This window comes from Somniosus microcephalus, unplaced genomic scaffold (assembly GCF_052327205.1).
Source record: "Somniosus microcephalus isolate GS21.2 unplaced genomic scaffold, FLI_Smic_1.0 unresolved_chr7, whole genome shotgun sequence".
NCBI classification, from domain to species: Eukaryota; Metazoa; Chordata; class Chondrichthyes; order Squaliformes; family Somniosidae; genus Somniosus; species Somniosus microcephalus.
In genome coordinates this window covers 24,824,415-24,830,739 of record NW_028225185.1, presented here as the reverse complement: position 1 = coordinate 24,830,739, position 6,325 = coordinate 24,824,415, and positions in this window count along the sequence as shown.

Below are 6,325 nucleotides of genomic sequence, written 5' to 3'. Positions count from 1 at the left end.
GGACAGGTGACCAAAGATTTAGGGGGAGAAATTCGGTATCGCCCCTTTTGGGGCGCAATGTTTAGTGCCTGGTGCTAATTATCACCTCTGACTGCAAACTTGGCTTCTATCGCCCCTGGAGGTGATTGGAGCGCTAAATCAGGCGCTACACACCTCTCAAGGTGCTAACGCCGAGGAGCGAGGCACTACCTCACAGCGCTGGCGAAGCTCATGTGATGTCAGTCAGCAATGGAACACAGACACACTGGCGCTGGTCAGTTCTTAAAGGGGAGGGTCGATTTTGCTCTCCATCCAGACCCTGCTCATTGCAGCCTTGAATCTCGGCCTGGAGAGACCTGTACATCAAATCTGCTGGGAAGAACAATGGAGAGGCCCAGGGAAAGAGCTCAGAGTGCAGCCCCCACAGTCTCTTCTAAATCGATAGAAGGAAGGTCAAATCAAAATGAACCTGCAAAGTGCTGCTCAGTACCCAAAACTCCTTCGCACAGCGTTGAATCTCTCCAGAAGTCTCTCTCTCTCTCAGAATGCGTGGTGCAAAAATGTCGCCGACAAAAAAGGCAGGAAGCGGCCGCCTTTAAATAGTGCTCCCCCAGTCCCTTCCCGACTGCAAAACGTTCCCCATTACCTGTCGCTGCTAGCGGCAAGGGGCCGCCACTCGATATCCGGTCCGGGGCGCGACACGCTCGATTGACGTCACGATCTGCGGGCGCAGGAGATCGTGGCGGTAGTGTTTAGCGCCGTCGCAAAATGTCTGGTCAATTTTGCGAGGGGCGCAAACATCGCCGCGCCCGGGCGCTAGTCGCTTTGCGCCCCGCTAACGGGAGACGCTAATCAACTGAAATTTTCCCCCCGCAGAGAGAGGCGGAGAGGTTTAGGGAGGGAATTCCAGAGCTCGGGGCCCAGGCAGCTGAAGGCACGGCCGCCAATGGTGGAGCGATGGAAATCGGGGGATGCGCAAGAGGCCAGAATTGGAGGAGCGCGGAGATCTCGGAGGGTAGTAGGGGCTGGAGGAGGTTAATGAGATAGGGAGGGGTGAGGAGGCCATGAGGGATTTGAAAATTGTTCCTGGAATCTCCTGGGTTGCCAAATCTGTAATTTCTGGGATATGTTGATTCCTAGAACACCTGGATTCTTACATCTCACAGTTCTGAAGTCTTGGATTGCTGAATGTCCCGGTTCGGAGATCTCCCGGTTTCTGGGATCACCTGGGTTCCTAGATTTCGCGGTTCGGGGATCCCGGGCTCGGTGAGGTTGGAGTTAACCGCCCGAGGCGTCTCGCAAGCTGTAATGTTTCCTGCCTGAGTCACCTCGCTGTAGCTGCACTGCCGGAGTCCATGGAGGCAGCGGCGGTGGTGCTGCTCCTGTTCCTGCTCCTGCTCCTGGCCGCGGCCGCGCCTTTCCCGGACTCCCAGCTGAGACACAGATGCCTTATAACGCGCTCCTCCCCCGGAATCAGGCCGCTGGACAGCACAGGTGAAATAACTGGAATAACTTCGGGAGCAGAGGTGACTCTGCAGGAGACTGGAGGGAACGATGTGGAGGTGAGAGTGAATCCCAGCAGGTGCGGGAGCGAGAGTGAATCCCAGCAGGTGCGGGAGCGAGAGTAAATCCCAGCAGGTGCGGGAGCGAGAGTGAATCCCAGCAGGTGTGGGAGCGGGAGTGAATCCCAGCAGGTGTGGGAGTGAGTGAATCCCAGCAGGTGTGGGAGAGAGTGAATCCCAGCAGGTGTGGGAGCGAGAGGGAATACCAGCAGGTGTGGGAGCGAGAGTGACTACCAGCAGGTGCTGGAGAGAGTGCATCCCAGCAGGTGCTGGAGAGAGTGAATCCCAGCAGGTGCTGGAGAGAGTGAATCCTAGCAGGTGCTGGAGAGAGTGAATCCCAGCAGGTGCTGGAGAGAGTGAATCCTAGCAGGTGCTGGAGAGAGTGAATCCTAGCAGGTGTGGGAGAGAGTGAATCCCAGCAGGTGCAGGAGAGAGTGAATCCCAGCAGGTGCCGGAGAGAGGGAATCCCAGCAGGTGCAGGAGCGAGAGGGAATCCCAGCAGGTGCGGGAGAGTGTGAATCCCAGCAGGTGCGGGAGAGAGCGAATCCCAGCAGGTGCGGGAGAGAGTGAATCCCAGCAGGTGCGGGAGAGGGTGAATCCCAGCAGGCGCGGGAGAGTGTGAATCCCAGCAGGGTGAGAGACAGAGGGGGAAAGAGAGAGCAGAGAAGTGTGCATCCAGAAAGCAATTAGCAATCAATCAACTCAAGCTCTCTTGGACACCTTTCTGGAAAACATATACACTCACAATAAAGAAGGCGTAAACTGGGCAGTGAATAACCTAAATAATATTTTTGATAATTTGGCAACAATGTCAAACTTGAAAGTTCGCAAGAATAAACCCAAAACAAAAACCTATGAAAAATGGTTTGACCCAGATTGCCATAACATGAGGAAAAAACTCAGAAAAATATCAAACCAAAAACACAGACAGCCAGAAAACGAGGAATTACGCCTTACTTATTGTCAGGCACTAACACAATACAAAAACACACTCAGAACCAAAAAAGAGCAGTATATTAAGAATACACTCAGCTCCATTGAGGAATCCATTGATTCCAATTGTTTCTGGGGCAACTGGAATACATCACACAAAAAACAACACAACGAATTGGCCATTCAAAACGGAGACACATGGGAAAACCATTTTGAAAAATTATACCAGAAAAACACACTAAGCCCAGAGCAATACCAAATATGCAAAAAACTGGAAAAGCTCGAATTGGCCATAAAAGATAACCAAAACCCGCTAGACCCCATAATAACTGAAAAAGAGCTATTTGAAAAACTCAAGGACCTGCGACCAGGAAAAGCTTGCGGTGCAGATGGCATCCTAAGCGAGATGATTAAACACACGGACGATAAAATGAAATTGGCTATCCTAAAACTCTTCAACTTGGTTCTGAGTGCCGGTTACTTCCCTGATATCTGGAACAAAGGACTCATAACGCCCATATACAAAAGTGGAGACAAAGTTGACCCAAATAACTACCGAGGCATCTGTGTAAACAGTAACCTGGGGAAGGTATTCTGTAGTATCATAAACAAAAGTCATAAACTTCCTTGAGGAGCACAATGTCTTGAATAAAAGCCAAATTGGATTCCTACCAAACTATAGAACAGCAGATCATATCTTCACCCTACAGACCCTAATTGACAAACATGTTCATCAAAGCAAAAGCAAAATTTTTGCCTACTTTATAGATTTCCAGAAGGCTTTCGATTCCATCTGGCACGACGGTCTATTCTTGAAACTTATTGAAAGCGGGGTAGGGGGAAAAACATATGATGTAATTAAATCAATGTATACAAACAATAAATGTGCAGTTAAAATTGGAGACAAACAAACAAAATACTTCCCACAGGGGCATGGTGTGACGCAGGGCTCGCCCATCTCACTGACACTCTTTAATATTTACATAAATGAATTGGCAAAACTACTTGAACAATCTACAGCACCCGGCCTCACCCTATATGAATCCAAGGTTAAATTCCTCCTCTATGCAGATGACCTGGTTCTGCTGTCACCAACTAAGGAGGGTCTACAGCAGAACCTGGATCTGCTAGAGTCGTTCTGTCAGACCTGGGCCCTGACAATAAACCCCCAAAAAACCAAAGTCCTTGTGTTCCAGCAAAGATCCAGACATCAGGGACCCAGAATAAATTTCACACTAGGAACAACTAAAATTGAACAAACCACTAACTACATATACTTGGGCTTAAAAATCAGTTCTACGGGAAATTTTCATCTGGCTGTGCATGAACTGAAAGAGAAAGCAAGAAGGGCTTTCTATGCCATTAAAAAATCAATCCAAATAGAAATCCCAATTAGCATTTGGCTCAAAATTTTTTAATCAGTAATTGAACCAATTGCACTCTATGGCAGTGAGGTGTGGGGACCGCTAACACAACAAGAATTTGCAAAATGGGACAAACACCCAATTGAGATCCTACATGCAGAATTCTGTAAAAGTATCCTCCGGACTCAAAGGAAAACCGTAAACAATGCATGCAGGGCAGAACTAGGCCAATATCCATTAGTAATTACTATCCAAAAAAGAGCCACCAAATTTTGGAAACACCTAAAAAGGAGCAACCCCCACTGCTATCATTACGAAGCCCTGAAATGCCAAGAGAGGATCATAAAGAAGAATACCCTCAGTCAACTAGTCCTGGGACTCAGTGAAGTAACTACTAACACTACTAACAATAACCAGCCCCAGGACAGTGACATTGTAGCACAGAGAATTCGACCCAACACAATTGTCACTAAGCAAAAGGAAAAATACCTGTCATATATTGGGCAGAAACAAAAAAAAACCAAACCAAACTCAATTGCTACTTGGCCCTAAACAGACAATACAACATGGCTGAATACCTAGCCACGGTAAAAGATAGCAAATTGAGAAAAACCTTGACTATGTACAGACTTAGTGAGCATAGCCTGGCTATCGAAAAAGGCAGACACAGACAGACCTGGCTGACAAGAGACGACAGGAGATGCTCTCACTGCAGTCAGGGAGTGATGGAGACAGAGATGCACTTCCTCACAGCTTGTGGAAAATATCAGGGCATCAGGGAAAATTTCTACCCAAAAATATTCCCTGAATTCAGAAATTTGAATGACGACCAAAAACTCCCATACCTACTAGGGGAAGAGAGAAATTGTGTAACCTTAGCGGCACACGATGTTACAGCTTGCCATAAACAGAGGGACAACCACTAAATATAAGAAAAGAGTATATACAAATTATATGAATGTATATTTGTACACTCAGGGATATATCTGTTTATGCACTGTATGGATAGATCTGCGTTTATGTGTTCAACCATAAATGTTTTTCGATGCTTTGGCAACATAAGATGGACCTTGTCATGCCAATAAAGCGATTTGAATTGAATTGAATTGAATTGAATTGAGCAGACAAGTGTGTGAGTGAGAGAGGGGGAAAGAGAGCAGACAGGTGTGAGATAGAGAGACAGACAGAGAGAGCAGACAGGTGTGAGAGACAGAGAGGGAAAGGGAGAGCAGACAGGTGTGAGAGAGAGAGGGGGAAAGAGAGAGCAGACAGGTGTGAGAGAGAGAGTGAGGGAAAGAGAGAGCAGACAGGTGTAAGAGACAGAGAGGGGGAAAGAGAGAGCAGACAGGTGTGAGAGAGAGTGAGGGAAAGAGAGAGCAGACAGCTGTGAGAGAGAGAGGGAGGGAAAGAGAGAGCAGACAGGTGTGAGAGAGAGAGAGGGAAAGAGAGATCAGACAGGTGTGAGAGAGAGAGAGGGAAAGAGAGAGCAGACAGGTGTGAGAGAGAGAGGGGAAAGAGAGAGCAGACAGGTGTGAGAGAGAGAGGGAAAGAGAGAGCAGACAGGTGTGAGAGAGAGAGGGGGAAAGAGAGAGCAGACAGGTGTGAGAGAGAGAGAGGGAAAGAGAGAGCAGACAGGTGTGAGAGAGAGAAGGAAAGAGAGAGCAGACAGGTGTGAGAGAGAGAGAGGGAAAGAGAGAGCAGACAGGTGTGTGAGAGAGAGGGGGAAAGAGAGAGCAGACAGGTGCGAGAGAGAGAGGGAAAGAGAGAGCAGACAGGTGTGAGAGAGAGGGGGAAAGAGAGAGCAGACAGGTGTGAGAGAGAGAGAGGGAAAGAGAGAGCAGACAGGTGACAGAGAGAGAGAGGGAAAGAGAGAGCAGACAGGTATGAGAGAGAGAGGGAAAGAGAGAGCAGACAGGTGTCAGAGAGAGAGAGGGAAAGAGAGAGCAGACAGGTGTGAGAGAGAGAGAGGGAAAGAGAGAGCAGACAGGTGTGAGAGAGAGAGAGGGAAAGAGAGAGCAGACAGGTGAGAGAGAGAGAGAGGGAAAGAGAGAGCAGACAGGTATTAGAGAGAGAGGGAAAGAGAGAGCAGACAGGTGAGAGAGAGAGGGGACGAGAGAGCAGACAGGTGTGAGAGAGAGAGGGAAAGAGAGAGCAGACAGGTGTGAGAGAGAGAGAGGGAAAGAGAGAGCAGGCAGGTGTGAGAGAGAGAGAGGGAGGCAGAGAGAGCAGACAGGTGTGAGAGAGAGAGAGGGAAAGAGAGCAGACAAGTGTGAGAGAGAGAGAAAGGGAAAGAGAGAGCAGACAGGTGTGAGAGAGAGAGGGAAAGAGAGAGCAGACAGGTGTGAGAGAGAGAGTGGGAAAGAGAGAGCAGACAGGTGTGAGAGAGAGAGAGGGAAAGAGAGAGCAGACAGGTGTGAGAGAGAGAGGGAAAGAGAGAGCAGACAGGTGTGAGAGAGAGGGAAAGAGAGAGCAGACAGGTGTGAGAGA